Here is a 16,831-nt window from a genome sequence, read left to right on the forward strand (position 1 = left end):
CTCGCTTTGCATATTTGATGTCAGAGAATGAGTGATGTTTTGCCTGGCAAAACATTGCAATACAAGGTGTCCCATAATATTTTGTTTGTGAGACTAATTTAAGGTGGTTATCATTCTTAATAAGTGAAAGCCGTGTTAAGCCATAAGTGAGGTTGACCCATAAATATTGCTTATTTGAAAAGATGTAAAAAGATAGGCTAAATTTATATTCTTATATGTGCAAAGACCAATTTTTATTTCTTTAGGGTCACAAATTAATATCAGCACAATACAGAAGAAAGAGTCCCATTTGAATCACTAAATGTAGATTGTGTTATGCTGCTTTACACTTTGTTAGGCATCTAAAATCTCATTTTATAAAATTCAAAAAATAAAATACTATATGAATATAAAAGACAAAATGCTAGATAAGAAATAAACTAATAGTAATAGTTGACTGCTAATTTAATATCATAGAAAATATACTCTTTTAAGGAAGACTTCCATAAGACAATACATTCTGATTACGTATCTTTTCTAAACAAGGGGACCTTTAAAATTATTTAATATGCAGAGCATTTTCATATATTTTAAACCTTCAAAGACCTTGAAACATTGAAGCTAATACATTGGTGCCAAAATAATAATAATAATTAAGATCACATTTCAGTTTAATTGCTCTGATGTATACATAGCCGCGCGCGCGTGTGTGTGTGTATACATACATGATACCATGATAGCCATGGTATTTTATGATGACTTTTTTTTCCTTCTTAGAGTTTATACATCAGATGTTTACATGGTGAATATTTCCAGAAATATAGAATGCCTAATATTACAGTAGTCTCCCTTATCTGCACTTTCCACAGTTTCAGTTACTACAATCAAACATAGTCTGAAATATTGAATGAAATATCCCAGAAATAAACAGTGTATATGTGTTAAATTGCACACTGTTCTAAGTAGCATGATGAAATCTTGGGCCATCCCTGGACCTCCCACCCAGGTCCTGAATCATCCCTTTATCCAGGGAACCCACGTTGCATATGCCACCTGCCACTTAGGTCAATAGTAGCATAATGTTACACTCACAGTGCCTGTTCACCTCGTTTCATTTCATCCTGTAAGCTGCATTATCATCTTGCTTCATCACAAGAAGTAGGGTGACTACAGTGCCAGAAAATATCATGTGAGAGATGAAGAAACACCACATTCACATAGCTTTTGTTATAGTATATTGTGATAATCATTCTATTTTATTAGTTATTGCTATTATTTACTCTGCCTAAATTATAATTTAAGCTTTATCATAGGTATGTACATATGTATGGGAAAAACATATATATGTTCACAGTTCTGTACTATCTGCAGTTTCAGGCATCTACTGAGGGTCTTAGATGTATACCCTTTCGGTAAGGGGACAGTATGGTATTAGCATCCATTGTTTCATCAAGCATTACAGTCTCTTCCTTTTAGTCTTCAAATTGCAAAGCAGAACATAAAACTCCATTTTCAATCCATAATTTATTCAAATAAATATAATTAATCACAAATTGTGTGCCTAATTAGGAGACCACTTTGCTGAAAACTAACATGAAACTATTTCATAAGAAATACTAACACTAGGCAAATATGCCTCTGAAAGTTTGCATAGATTAAGCATTCAAAGTAGATGTATTGAAAATGGTTATGTCTATGTCTATACAGGGATAGTCCTATGTTTTGCAAAATTTGACTATGGTTATTACTATTTATTATAGTCTACAAACAGTATAATTAAAATATGTCTTTCAATCCATTAAAGTTTAACTCTTTTTTGTCATGTACTTTAAATATGTGATTGTATTGTTGAATTGTTGTTGCTATTGAATGTAAATTATCGAAAGGATTTAAATTTCTTGGCCACTGTTATTTTTCAGGTGAGCCGTGTGTTTTATATTTAGAGGTGTTAAATTACTTTATCATGTCATAATAGATCAGACCTAGAAATACATCAGGTCTAGAACTGTAGAAAACTCAGCTCAAGCAGTTGGCAACAAAGCTCACAAATTTGTCAAGAAAGGCTTGATTGACAGCTCCAAAGCCATGAAGTTATAAATTCTCAACTCCATTCTAATGATAATCTTTCAATATTCTTCTTCTATGATATGTCATTATAAAAATAAATATTCACGGAAGGAAGTTTTCATAGAAAAACAGCTTTAAATATTTACACCTACAAAAAAATAAGTTAAAATACTGGAATTCTTATAAAAAATAACTCCTAGGTACTTTTTTGGAGCAAAGTTGAATTTGAATGATGACCCAGGCAGTATCTTTAATGTATATTCATATTTTTCGGGAACTAGCACCTCATATTAACATTATTTGTTCCTTCTTGATCTCCAGCACCTCTAAACTCTGCAACTCGACAGCACTCGGTGGTTTCCCTTCCCTTCCCTTTCATCAGGCTGTCACCTCTTTTTTCTTTGAAAGGGAGTCTCACTCTGTCACCCAGGCTGGGGTGCAGTGGTGCCACCTCGGCTCACTGCAATCTCCGCCTCCCAGGTTCAAGTGATTTCTCATGCCTCAGCCTCCTGAGTAGCTAAGATTACAGGTGCCTGTCACTACACCTGGTTAATTTTTGTATTTTTTGTATAGCTGGGGTTTCAACATGTTCACCAGGCTGGTCTCAAACTCCTGACCTGAAGTGATCCACCCGTCTTGGTCTCCCAAAGTGCTGGGATTATAGACCTGAGCCACTGCATCTGGTCAATTCTGCCATCTTGATTCTTTCTTTCTTCTCAATGACACAGCCCTACAAATTGTGCTCCAGATAAATTATATTCTCTCCCCATAAGCAGCCAGGGAAACTGTAGTTATTTCTCAGATCATGATTTTCTCCAGAGAATCGGTCCGAAAGGCTTCTGAACTTTCTCTTTGCAGCATACAGGTAAAGAAAACAAAGTTAACTGGGCAAAAGCAGCAAGGAGAAGTTATGGGTCTTTGTGTGTTAACAGTTACTGTCCTATCACAGATAGAGTTGTATACATTCTAACTTTTAAGGGTTACATGTCTTGACAATTAGCCACTATAATACATTTTTGTAGAATACATAGAACTAAACTATGTGTAATAACAGCTCCACTAAGCCATGTGAATGATGCTTAGAAGTTTAAGATGTTGTGGCCACTCCCAATATGGACTTCCCAGAAACACATCAGGGAGGGTTCCTGTTTTGCAGGAAACAGAGATTAAAGTAATATATCTAATATCCATTCATTCTGTGAATGCTGTAAGCTAAACCACACTAATAAATGTGTTGACTGTATTTACTTTTCTTCAAACAATCTAAAATATAGAAAATTTTCCCAGCATAAAGACTAGACCTTTGTTTTTAGGTTGGAAAAACATGAGAAAATATTTTAAATGCCACCAAAGCAATATTTTATATATGTTCTTTTATTGATATCTTGAAATTTTCCCTCAGGGCTTTAAACTCCAGCCGTCACCCTTGCCCTGGACTATAGCTATCCCCACACTGCCTCAACCGGATTTGATCCTTCTGCAGTACGTAAAACCTGTTCACACTATTGCTCCTTTCTCTGCTGCCCATATGAAAGTCTTGGATGGACTAGTTTTAGCCCTGTTTTGGGGTAATAAAAACAAAGATTAACAAGAGCAATTTCCCCTTACAGGTTTTATGTCTAAATTTTTTTTTCTAGATGCACAATAGATTTCAATTTTTATATGATATTATAAACAAAATACTTTTATCTCTGTAGTCTTTTATGAATTCAATATTAATCATTTATGAGGATGATGTAATGGGCCTTTATTCTCTTTCAAATACACTTTAATGTTGTGGGAGTTCTGCACTCACTTTTTACAATGTTCTTTGTAACATTGAGGTATGAGATATTTTTGCTGAGGGATGTTGGACTCAAGTCTTCTAACTTAAGTTAGATAAATTAGGAGTCTCTCATTATGGTGTTAAGCTCTTGATTTACTGATGTGATTCTCTTTAATTACTATGATTATAATATAAGACATTTAAGATAACATTCTTGAGAACAAAGATAAGCACAAATGCCATTTATCATTTAAAAGGAACCAATCAACATCATTTTGGTTTTTAACATCCTCTAGGAACTAAATCACTAATTAAATAAAACCTACCATTAGGTTAATAATAGAATTATGGATACAGCAGCCTCTAAATTTCTGAATAATATGTGTTCTTTTAGGAAATTGGGATGCCAATGGCATTAGCAGCATTAAATGATGAGATACCTTAGAGAAAAAGCAGAAATGGTTCTTCATGAAAAATAGCATCAAGTGAATGATCCAGTAATCCATATTGCTTGGCCAGATATGTATTAGTCCATTTCCATACTACAGATAAGACATATCTGAGACTTTTATATAAAGAAAAAGAGGTTTAATTGATTCACAGTTCAATGTGCCTGAGGAGGCCTCACAATCATGGCAGAAGGCAAAAGTCACATCTTACATGGCAGCAGAAAAGAGAGAGAATTTGAGAATTTGAGAGCCAAATGGAAGATGAAACCTGTTAAAATAAAAAACATCAGATCTCATGAGACTTACTCCCTACCATGAGAACAGTAGGCAGGAAACTGCCCCCATGATTCAATTATCTCCCACCTACTCCTTCTCATAATGTGGGAATTATGGGAGCTACAATTCAAGATGAGATTTGGGTGGGGACACAGACCAACCATATCAATATAGAAGTGGCACCATGAGTCATGGATTGGTAGTTTAAAGACTAAATTCATTCCCACTTCTAGGAAGCTCTGTGATCTTTAGAAAGTCTTTTGAACTCAGATCTATTCTTTCTAAAAGGCAGACATTGACATCTGTCCATTTCTGCATTTTAAAAATTACCATAATTAATCAGGTCAAAATGTACAATTTACCAGAAAATCCTTTGGAAATCACACAGCTCTGTATTAATACAAAGTTTTGTAATTTTGTCTATAAAGAAAAATAGTTGAGTGAAATATTTTGTAAAAATCACCATTACAGAATTCACTGACTCCCTAATTTTATGTTCTCACAGGAGTGAGATGCTGAATAAATGATTACCTATGTTTCAGTTAGGATCGTGACTGACTTAACAGAATAACAAAGTTCTAAGTCCTAGGCGTCTTTTCCCAGGACAACTGGAAGAAGTTCGCTGAAAGCCACTATGACAGCTCCAAGTTGTTTTAAAGGACTGGACTCATTTTTGTCCTCTTTTACACCTTTGAGGAAGTAAATCCACATTCCCGTGAGTAAGGTAATAAGTGATGAAGGGTGAAATGGACTTCTATCTAGATAACCATTTCTAGTTACAAAGGAACCCAGGTCATTCAGAATGTATTTGTTTATTAGCTGGGCACATGGCTGCCTAGATGAAATAAGATGCAAATAAATAAAGTATATGCTGCCACTTTGAGATATCTAATTGAAACTAACCAAATTATTAATATAATTATCTTTCAGGTATAAAGAATATAACCATATTTTGGAAATCATTCTCATAATAAAGCTTGATTCTTTTTGGAATTCATAAGCTAAAGCCTTTGAGATAGTGGACTATGTAACTAGGTGCTATCAACATATAGATGCATATATTCTGGATTAAGTGTGGCTACTTTAACTTGATAATTTTTGCTGAGTTATGTAAACCAAATAAGCTTCAGTTTTTTCTCTAAAAAAAACATTTACCTCATAGATTAAAAACTACACAATTGCACTTTGCACTCTACTCTTGGTGCAGCATTGATGCTATTGTCCTTCTTGAGTTAATGAATGTTATTAAGAGCCATACTTTCAGACTTTTGCCATGAAAGTTATATTATTTCTGGTTCTGGTTGTAACACACTATCCAGCTCCCCTCTCTCTGTCCCAGTATAATTCTCAAAGGAATCCTTAGCCTCAATTGCAGGCATATTTCCTCCCTCACCTTTGAGATCTATTCTCATTCCTACTTGTAAATAGTAAATATGATTTTTCTTCTATCTCATTTCCCCTCCTCCTTTGTGTCCACATCAGGATCCACTGCTGCCTGTATCCCTACCTCTTACTCTCACATCTCATCCCAAGTTACTGGTGACCACTCAGACCACTTTGGTCATTGCCCACTTCAGTTTAATGATTGCAAATGCACGTGAATGCACACATCAAAACTCAGTATTATGCTGTCACATTTTTAAGCCTTGGGTTTTCATAGATAGTAAGTCTTTCTTTGCAGGTTTACTGAAATTATATCAAAGCACTGAACACATTTGCAGGTTTTATCTGATTGAATGAATACTGTAATAACCAGTCAACCTGAGACATAAATGTAATTGATGGATACAACCTTTGTTCATTAACTGAAAAAGATATCTTGATTATTGAAAATAATATGTATCAGCAAGAACACGTAGGGTTTCCAGAAACCAAAACAGAAGAAAGTATCTAATTTACTATGAAAAGAATAGTTTAAAATATATTATATTGACCTGATTTTTCTGAATTCAAAATCTCAAGCAAGTGATTATATAAATATATTAGCTATGTAAGTTTATATATCTGACATTGTTTTCTAATTGGGAAAGAGGAATGAAAACTATGAGATAAGGATTCTATTAGAGGGAGACCAAAAATTTGAGAAAAACATTGGAACCTTACATAATTCAATAGATACAGGCAGAGCTTGTGAAATATTCTAGGCCTGTGATCATCTTAGTAAAGGTTTTTGTTAACTATTTTCTCATCAGGTGACGCTTAGGAAAGTTGATTGATACTGTGTTAAGAAATGGTTGATTTGTTTCTTCTGTGACATGTTGGATTACATTATTAATTAATTTGCTGATTGTATGCTCTGTATAATTTTCTTCATTTTACATTTCTTGACCTCTAAATGTAGAGGTTTTTTTTTTGAGATGGAGTCTTGCTCTGTTGCCCAGGTTGGAGTGCAGTGGTGCAATCTTGGCTCACTGCAACCTCCGCCCCCTGAGTCCTGAGTCCAAGTGATTCTCCTGCCTCAGCCTCCAGAGTAGCTAGGACTACAGGCACATACCACCACACCTGGCTGTTTTATTTATTTATTTATTTATTTAGTAGGGATGGGTTTTTGCCATGTTGGCCAGACTGGTCTCAAATTCCTCACCTCAGGTGATCTACCCACCTCAGCCTCCCAAAGTGCTGGGATTACAGGCATGAACAATTGAGCATGGCCTAAATGTAGAGATTTTTATTAAAATAAATGTCTTTAGAGAAATTCCATCTCTTTAATCTATTAAAAATGAGTCAGGAATTTGGTTGGTAGAAGAAATTTTGTATTTCAGGGAGCATTTTAATCATAGAAATAATACATTTGTAGTTACATTAAGTGTTTAATAAGTTTATTCCTTCTACAAGTTTGTTTCTGAAGTTTACAGTTAATTATGTAAAAAGACAATTGTAGTAGTTTTCTGGCATTGCTAATGCTACGTATTGTATGCAGAGATGAGCAAGAGTGGGATTCATCATTTATATTCTCTTCTTGGAAATTGTCTCTAGATTCTCTGAGGTCAACTTTTTTCATATTATGAATTAGTCTGCCAAGTTTCATAAACTCTTCTATATGAAATATTTGAACGTAGAGAAATTGTCAATAAAATTATTAAAACTTAATTAAAATCTCATCTGATTCCCAGCTGTAGTCATGGGTTTTTGTTTGAACTGAAACTCAAAGTAATCATTTGTACATTTGCTTTCAATCCTGCCATATTCTGTTACAATTTTAATAACTTTTTATTTATAGAAGATGAGAAATATTTTTTATTTCCAATAATAATTGATTTGTCAAAGGTAATTTTTGACAGGCACATTGACTGACACCTGTAATTCCAACACTTTGGGAGGCTGAAGTAGGAGAATTGCTTGAGGCCAGGAGTTTGAGATTAGCCTGGTAGCCTGGATGACATAGCTGACCTCATATCTCATCTCTAAAGAAAAAAAAGAGTTAGGCGTGGTGGCTTATGCCTGTAGTCCCAGCTTACTTGAGTGGCCAAGGCAAGAGAATCACTTGAGCCCAGGAGTTCAAGGCTGTGGTGAGCTACAGTGGTACCACAGTGCTCCAGCCTTGGTGACACAGAGAGATTCTATCTCAAAAAAAAAAAAAAAAAAAGGGAATTTTCCTAAGAACTCTGGCTTTTTGGAGTAAAATGGAAATCTAGGCAGCAAGCATAATTAAATATTTAGAAGTAGTTACAATGATAACTCAAAGTTCATGTACAAAATTACTAAAATTTCCTTATGGTAGAAGCCCACAGAGTTTTAATCTAGCTCCTTTTATGCTATTGGTCCTATTCTAGATCCATCTTGGCTTTTTTAAAACCACTTTACTAGTCTAACGTATGAGCATTATTTAAGGTCAATTCTAAATTTAAAATTCTAAGATTTCATTTCTTTTCACTGTATGAAAATTAAAATCAAGTAAGTAGGAGGAAACTGCTAGAGACAGGCATCTTATTTGCAGGAAGATATGAATGTTAAACAGTCCAATATGATGGAAGAGGAAATAAGTTTAAAATCCTGAAAAGATTAGAAAGCATAACTACCATTTAGCAGTCTGGAGTCACTGCATGGAAAGTAAATAGCCCTACACACTCTGCCCACCACAGCCCATGACGTGTGTTACTTAACAAGATGACTCTTGCCATTATGAAAAGGTTAAAGGTGATGCTATGTATCAATTTTAATAAGAATAAAGAATAAATTAATCTTTTACTTCAATTAAATCTATAGATATGAAATACTTTTAAACTAAATTATTAAAGATTAAATGTTTAATGCATAATGTATAGTGGAAAATATAAAACAATTTATATTGATACTCCATGGGTCACCTTAATTAATAATTGTCAATTCTTTACCATAGATTTGGTACTGGTGCTTTTTAGACTTCTGTGCTACATAGCTAGCTCCTCATTCTACCATAAGCTTTGAATTTCAAGGATGTGGTCTCTGTGTTCTGGGTGCTTCTGTTTGCCTCTCTAGATATTCTCTCTGCCTTGTTCATTCTGTTATCTCCCCAGCAAATGTCTTGTACAGAAGATGGCAAAGTTCTCTTGTCCTCTTTCTTCTGGTGGAGTTGGCCAGTTGAGATTCCTGCAGTAGGTGAGAGAAAGGAAAGCAGGGTTTGGGTTCTCATGTTCCTGGATACCTCTGCGAAAAAGTCACCTGGGACTGGATGTCTTTTCCTCCCAGGGCCATTTTCTCTATATAGCTCTTTCTTTCTGGGTCTCGTAACTAGCTCCCAACCTTGTCATTTTGGACATAAAAGTGGTTTACTTATCCCAGTATTCTGCATGATTCTATGTGGTTTCCCACAGACTTTTTGGTAGTCATTTAAAAAAAAGTAAACTTTCCTCCAATTACAATAGTGCACTTTTCAGATTAGAGGATACCATCTGTTTTTGCTGGAATATGATGCTGCCCCTTCTCCCACTGTATAGCTACTACTACATTGTCCTTCCTGAATGGGAAGGACAATGGGAAGATGCTGAAGTAAGGCAGGCCTTGTCTCACAGATAACGCGGGTCTCACTGCCCTCTGCAACACTGGGTGGTATGACTATGTTCAACTTTATGGAATAATTATTTTTTAAAAAGACTAAAGTGAATTATAAAGTTTGAAATTAATAATTGAATTATAACTTTTGCCATCATCCAATATCAACTACCCAAGAAATTAAATAATTCACTTGGAACCTGCTCACAGGTATAGCCTCCTTTATACAAAGGTGTCCCTATTTTGTTGTTGTTGTTGTTGTTGAGATAGAGTTTCATTCTTGTTGCCCAGGCCAGAGTGCAATGTCTGCCTCCTGGGTTCAAGTGATTCTCCTGCCTTAGCCTCCCAAGTAGCTGGGATCATAGGCACCTGCCACCATGCCTGGCTAATTTTTTTTGTATTTTTAGTAGAGACGTGGTTTCACCATGTTGGCCATGGTGGTCTCAAACTCCTGACCTCAGGTGATCTGCCTGCCTTAGCCTTCCAAAGTTCTGGGATTACAGGCATGAGACACTGCACCTGGCCAGGTATTCCTATTTAAAATCTGCTTTTCAATTTGCATGCACCATTCAGCAAATCCCTATATCCTACTCTAGGGATTTGATTTATTCTAAATCCCATGAACTTGTTTTCAATCATGTGCTTCTCCAAGTCTCCAAGTTCTTTCATTCTAGAAAAACGCCCTAGTTGTTCCAACAGTGTAATCCAAAACTAAGTGACAAAAATCCAAATTTTGTTCCATCTGATGTATTCACAGCAGGCGAAGTTGCAGATGTGCAACCTAATGCGTCTGAGTTCCTGTGGAATTGCACACACACACACACACACACACACACACACACCCCTACACCTCATGAGCATTAGTTCTAGAAGAGAGAAAATACAATCTAACAGAGAAAAGTCCAGGTGCTCCCACCAATGCTCACATTTAGAAGAGATTTTATCAATCCTCAGATACTGTAACAGCAACTCTCTAAATCTTTGTAACTCAGGATAGCGTGCATCTCCACTGATTTTGTGTGTGGGTGGGTGTGTCTCTGTGTCTTTCAGTAATTATCGTTTTTCCCCATAGACTCAAATTGGCAGATTTTTTTCCCCTATGTATTTATAATTACTTTGGCCATTGTAAATGGTATTATTTTCTGTTACTTTGTTTTAATGTTGTCAGTTCCACTAACTGTTACCTACAATTCCTGTATCTGGGAAACTTCAAACTCTTCTCTCGGTTTATGTGGATTTCAGTTTATTTATTTGAATCTTCTATAGAGAACATTATATGATGTATAAATAATGATAGTCTTTCTTTTTCTTTATGATACATGAAACTTTTATTGTTTTGTTCTTGATCTGTTATATTTCTAAAGACCTAACACACACTGTTAAATAGATACACAGCAGTGTCATCTCAGGTGTGTTAGGCCACTCTTGCTTTGCTATAAAGAAATATCTGAGACTGGGTAATTTATAAGAAAAGAGATTCAATTGGCTCACAGTTCTGCAGGCTGTACAGGAAGCATATTGCCAGCATAAGCTTCTGTTGAGGTCTGAGGAAGCTTACAATCATGGCAGAAGGCAAAGGGGCAACAGGCGCCTCACATGGCAATAGCAGGAGCAAGAGGTGGGGGTAGATGTCACACATTTTAGGAAGCCAAATCTCATGAAAACACACCCACTAGGGCAAGAGCAGCAATGAGGAGGCGGTGCTGAAGCACTCATAAGAAATCTGCCCAATGATCTAATTACCTCCCACAAGCCCTCGCCTCCAACACTGGGGACCACAATTCAACATGATATTTAGAGGGGAAAATATCCATACTATATCATGGCATTATAGTAAGTCTTTATTTCCAAAACAACAATTTTTGCATCTAGAGTTTTGCTGTTTGGTTGTTGTATGTTGGCTTTGTGGAGATGATATATATATAGACTTTGCTATGCCTGTTCTAATGTGCTCATATGCCTTTTTGCTAAGTTATGGATTCCAAACTGCATGTTAAATACAAACAATCATGCAAATTCAAATTGCGAAAATAAAAATAACTGTGGATTCAGGAAAGGATTAAATATTATAAAATCATGTTTTTCTCAAAAAAAAAAAAAACTGCATAAACAGATGAAATGTAAGTTTCCCATGCCTGCTGTAACAAATTACCACATGTTTCTTGGCTTATAACAACAGAAATGTATTGTCTTATAGTTCAGGAGATGATAAATCCAAATTTACTATCCCTGGACTAAAGTCAAGGTGCTCCCAGGTTTATGCTTTTTCCAGAGGCAATGGGGAAGAAAACATTTCTTGCCACTCTCTGGTTCTGGTGGCTGTCAGCATTCTTTCAGGTGTAGCTGCGCCACACCGGTGTCCCCTTTGTAGTCACCTTGTCTCCTCCTGTCTAATCTCTGTCTCTCTCTCATAAGGAAATTGTGAAGGGAGTTAGGTGCCACCTGGATATTCTTTTCATCACAAAATTATTAATCATATTTTCAAAAACCTTTACCATCTAGGGGAACATTGCAAGGTTCTAGAGATTAGGACCTGATACGTTTAGGGATCACAGTCATCCCACTACTAACTGTCCTCTGGCCCCCAAAGATTCATGTCTGTTTATGTTTACCTCGTTTTCATATCTGCAAATGTCTCAGCCCTCTACATCATCAACTTAAGTAGAAAATCTCATCTAAGTATCTAAGTATCTTCAGCTCCAAGCCCCAAATCTCACCATATAAATAATATAACTCAGATATAAGTGACACTTTGTATGATCCGTCTTCAGGTAAAAAATAAACCTCTTCCTTTGTGGAACTGTGAAAATAAAACATAAGTTATGTGCTTTCAAAATACAGTGACAAAAAAATGCGTAATATGACAGTTGTACACTTTCCTATTCTTGCAAAAAGAAAGTGCAATATAGAGAGGAGTCACTGGTTCCAATCAATATCCATCATAGACTTGGTCACTTCTGTAAAAAAAAAAAAAAAAAAAAGTTACCAGGTTCCAGCTATTAGGACCTGATATCTTTTTAGGGGGCATCATTGAGCCCACTACAGATGATGTAATAAACAAATTATAATTAATTTATGAAGAGATAGAAAAACTAGGAGAAATTAAGAAAACCAAACTGTGAATTTCTCCAAAAAAATGCCAGGCCAACATTTCACAGATGATTAAAGAACAAATAATTCCCATGCATTATTAACTATTCTGCAGCGTAAAGAAGAAAACCTTCTGGCTCTATTTATCATCCCAGCGCTACAGATATCAGTATCTGATACAATCTGCCTGTGAAATAACCCCACTTGTGGCATTATTGTAATTTTCTTTAAAAATATTAACAGGTAAACATCGTGCCTTATATCAATAGTACATTCAGGTAAAGATTGTCAGGAGAGAAAACATTGTTTTATTCCAGATGGGAAATACAGAAACATAATCTCTTATGTAAAAGCTCAATATAACAGAGCTTTGAAAACCCAAATTTCAGTAGTTGATTGGTGAAGTGTTTTTAATGTAACTGTAATTATAATTAGCTCTATCTCACATTGCTAATTTATGTTTCCTTGAGTCAATATTCATATGTCCTAGTGTAGAAATATTTATGTGAAGTTTAAGTATATATTGGGCCTTTTGAGTCTGTTAGATAATTTATCATATATGCATGCATAACCCACAAAATTCTGAATACCAAGCATAACTTTCCTCAGGTACTTCAAGATTATGGAATTTATTTAGTTAACCATCTCAGTAAACCAAACAAAGAAAGTTATGAACCTCAAAATCATGAATGTATTTCAGTAATAGCAACAATTTACATTTATTTTCTTGCTTTCTGTATGCCAGGCACAGTTATAGCTATCTTCTAGGTATTAGAACATCATATCTTCAAAGAAAGACAAACATGATTAAAATTATTCTTAAGATAGGAAAATGGCAATAGTGAAAATCTAAGCAAACTTTTCAAGACAAAATATTTACTAAAATTTAGAGCTGGATCTTGAACCCAGTCAATTTAATATACCGAGATAAATGGGCACAGACTTCAGTAGGTAGTCCACACAAGAAGATATATGAATAGATGAAAGCATAGGAAAAGAGTGTAGTTATTGTATACCTTTGACAAAATTCATTGAAATGTTCACTTAAAAGTGGCAATTTTCTTGTAATAACACTTCAAAAATATTACTGGAAAGTTTTAATAAAATAACAAATAGAGCACCAAAAACTTCAGCTTTTGAAACTTTTTAGCAAATTATAATTTTTGAGATAACGAAAAGTCTGCACACAGGGAGAGATTGGAATTTATCCCTCCAAAAACAAGAAAGAATTAAATTATTTCAACAATAAAACCCATGTAGTATGCAAGATCATTTTAAATTCTACAATTAGATTTTGGAATAACTCTTTTGATGACACTCATTTCTAATTGGCTAATTTATGTTCTGTTCTGAAATGGAATAAAATTGAGAAGGTATGTGGTACAATGGTCATATCATCAAAAACAAGAACAATTTATTTGACAAGTTTTAGAAGCTGTTTGTGAGAGAAAGAGTCTTTAAATAGAATAAAAGATAATACTGATGAAAAACACATTCCAGAAAAATACTAGTGATCAAGTATTGGAGACAGATATGGCTAATAAGTTGATTCTTTGATACACACGTATTTGTATATACTGATATACAGTATATGTAAATGTAGCAAGAAAAGTTGCTAATTACTTTTTGGATGTTTGAATAACACATAGGTTTAAATTTGTTTTACTTTAATAAAATTGATTTATTTTTACTTCTTAGATACGATTTTTTAATTAATTAAAAATAAAACTATATAGCTATATAGCTTAACCTATATAGGTTAAGAAAATAATAAAAAGCAACTTGAGTCTGTAAAAACATTTTTCAAAAATATGCCATTTAACCATGTTTAGCATTCCCTTTTAACTTTAAGAAAATTCTGTTTTGCATATAAGATGTATGAAAATCCGCACTACACAAAATATTGTTCCAATTGCTATACAGAATGATCTCATTAAATCTCCACCAAGGTACTTTGAAGGGATATCAGTATCCTCTTTTAAAGATTAGGAAGCTGTGATTCTCAATAAATAAATAATTTGTTTAAAGACACAAAGCATGGAAATGGAAAGTTTGAAGTCAGAGTTTCCGCATTCTAGGGAGCGGAAGTAATGCTGATTTACTTCTGTTGCCTAAAAACTATAATGTGTCTTGATAGAAATGGTAAAATTTATTTTAAAATGCCATTTTAGCTGTTTCTTATTTGGTCTGTCTTTAGAGAACCTTTAGTGTCCCTTGAAAAATGACTGCTGGATAATGTTGCAGATTTTGGCAGTGCTCTCTCAAGCCCCTTGGGGTTATGCCAAAGGGACGGGGTCCCATGTGAATTGGGTCTGGATTCTCATCCAAATGAACACCTGCTGTCATTGTTCCTTATCAATTCTGTAGTCAGCAATGCCAGCTCTCTTTTGATGGTGGAACCTATTCAACACAAGGAAAAACCTGCTAGTGTTTGACACTAATTTTTATTTTTCCCCCTTTTAACTAAATGATGCATTGCCCAAGTAACTTGAAGATAGATAAGCTAATATTAGTTTTATCTTTGTGCAGTCCTCTGTTTCTAGGAGTTTACTCAATTATAGTCAAGTCTACTTAAATAGTCTTTTGATATCTTTCCCCTCTCTTCTTCTCCCTCCTCTCTTTTCTCCTTTCTCCCTTTCTCTGTACTGTTTATGTTGCTTTCAAAAGGGAGAGATTTGTTATTACAAAAATATACACTTGTCAAGAAAATTGTAGTACACAATCTATTTTTAAAAGTCTCAGTCTACCCAACTTAGCAGAAACAAATAATTCAAGCAGAAGTAAATTCAATGATATTCTCCCTATGGGAAGCAGTATTGATCATTCATTTTTAGTGTTTGATTCGTATTCCTTTGCTTTTGTTTAACTAGTCTGCTAAATGTATGCATTTAATTGGAAGGTATTCCAAATTGATTTTGTACCAGATTAGACATAAAGTAAAAATAAATGCTTTTTAAAATTAATGGATGATTATGCCACATATAAATAGCCCAGTTCAGATGTTTTTTCTGTAATCTCATACCACAATAAGACAACTTCATATTCTAAAGTATGATATATTTATGACTTAATAGAATTAAATTTATAAAAAGCAACTTTGTGACTAGATTTGAGAGTTTTCCTTGGAGCAATAAAAGTGAACCATCTTGATATTTGTACTTCCTGGCAAACCAAGAAGTTGGCCATGTTTACATAGCAAAATAACACCTTAAATATTAAACCATAGAGGGGAATTTTTGTAACCTTTATTATAAGCATTGCTTCTATACGTCTTTATGTATATGTCTGGGTGATTTTCAGTCATGGTTTAATTCAACTACTTGACGTATTTTATGGTGTCAAATGTTTACACAGAAGAAAAATTACAGTTAGCTCTATCCTGCAACTCTCTGCCATCTGCAGTGGGCATTGGTCCCTCTCTTTTTGTGCCTCATGCTTTGTTATACATGAGTAAGCACATTAGCCTTTCATTCCATTCATTAGACTTTTAATCCTTGATTAGTGTTTTCAAGATTCTCTGAAATACACAACTTCTTTATTTTCTTGCATTTGGTTTTCTTTTTCTTTTATCTCCACTATGAAACAAAATTAACAGTGAATGTCAACAATAGCCCTTTTCTATTGAGATGACTGGTAAATATATTAGTTTCTCATTTGAGTGATTAATCATGTGTGGAAGAAGAATGGGAAAATATCTCCACACTTGGAATAGCAGAGATAATTGTTTAGAGTCAGTTGGAACAGTCTGTGCTTGAAAAGCTTGGATAACAGTATTTCGCCAGTCTCACGCATTGAGTATGATTTCTGTCTCATGGAAAAATTCCGTATTTGCTAATAGTAAGAAACATCCATTAAGATCAGAACTGATGCACTTAGGGTCTCAAAGACAAATTATATGTGTCACCAATTTCCCCAAACTAAATGTTTCTCTTTGCTGTTTTTTTCTATTACCACGAGATATGCCAGAAAGTTGCTCGTGGTACAAACATTTATTAATTACACATCAAGACACCCTAAGCAGAATCTGAAGTATTGCACTTATCTTTACTAGACATGCATCCTCACACTATCTTTTTAACCATAATTAACCTCGAATAATTAGAAGCTTCTGTAATGATCGTTTCTCCTTCTAACTCTCGTTTAACAATATTTTCAATCACTATTTGACATTTACGTTCATATGTGCTATCTTTAACATACATTGAACATGAGGCCAAAGCCAGTCATAGGATAT

The 16,831-nt window shown here is 34.6% G+C and overlaps 1 protein-coding gene across 13 annotated transcripts in view; it reads left to right on the forward strand.

Moving 5' to 3' along the window:
* DGKB (diacylglycerol kinase beta) overlaps positions 1-16,831 on the forward strand; it is a 723,408-nt gene that overhangs the window by 390,915 nt on the left and 315,662 nt on the right. The gene's annotated exons all lie outside the window — the stretch shown is intronic.

This window comes from Sapajus apella, unplaced genomic scaffold (assembly GCF_009761245.1).
Source record: "Sapajus apella isolate SASKATOON/1434 unplaced genomic scaffold, GSC_monkey_1.0 scaffold19, whole genome shotgun sequence".
Taxonomy (NCBI): domain Eukaryota; kingdom Metazoa; phylum Chordata; class Mammalia; order Primates; family Cebidae; genus Sapajus; species Sapajus apella.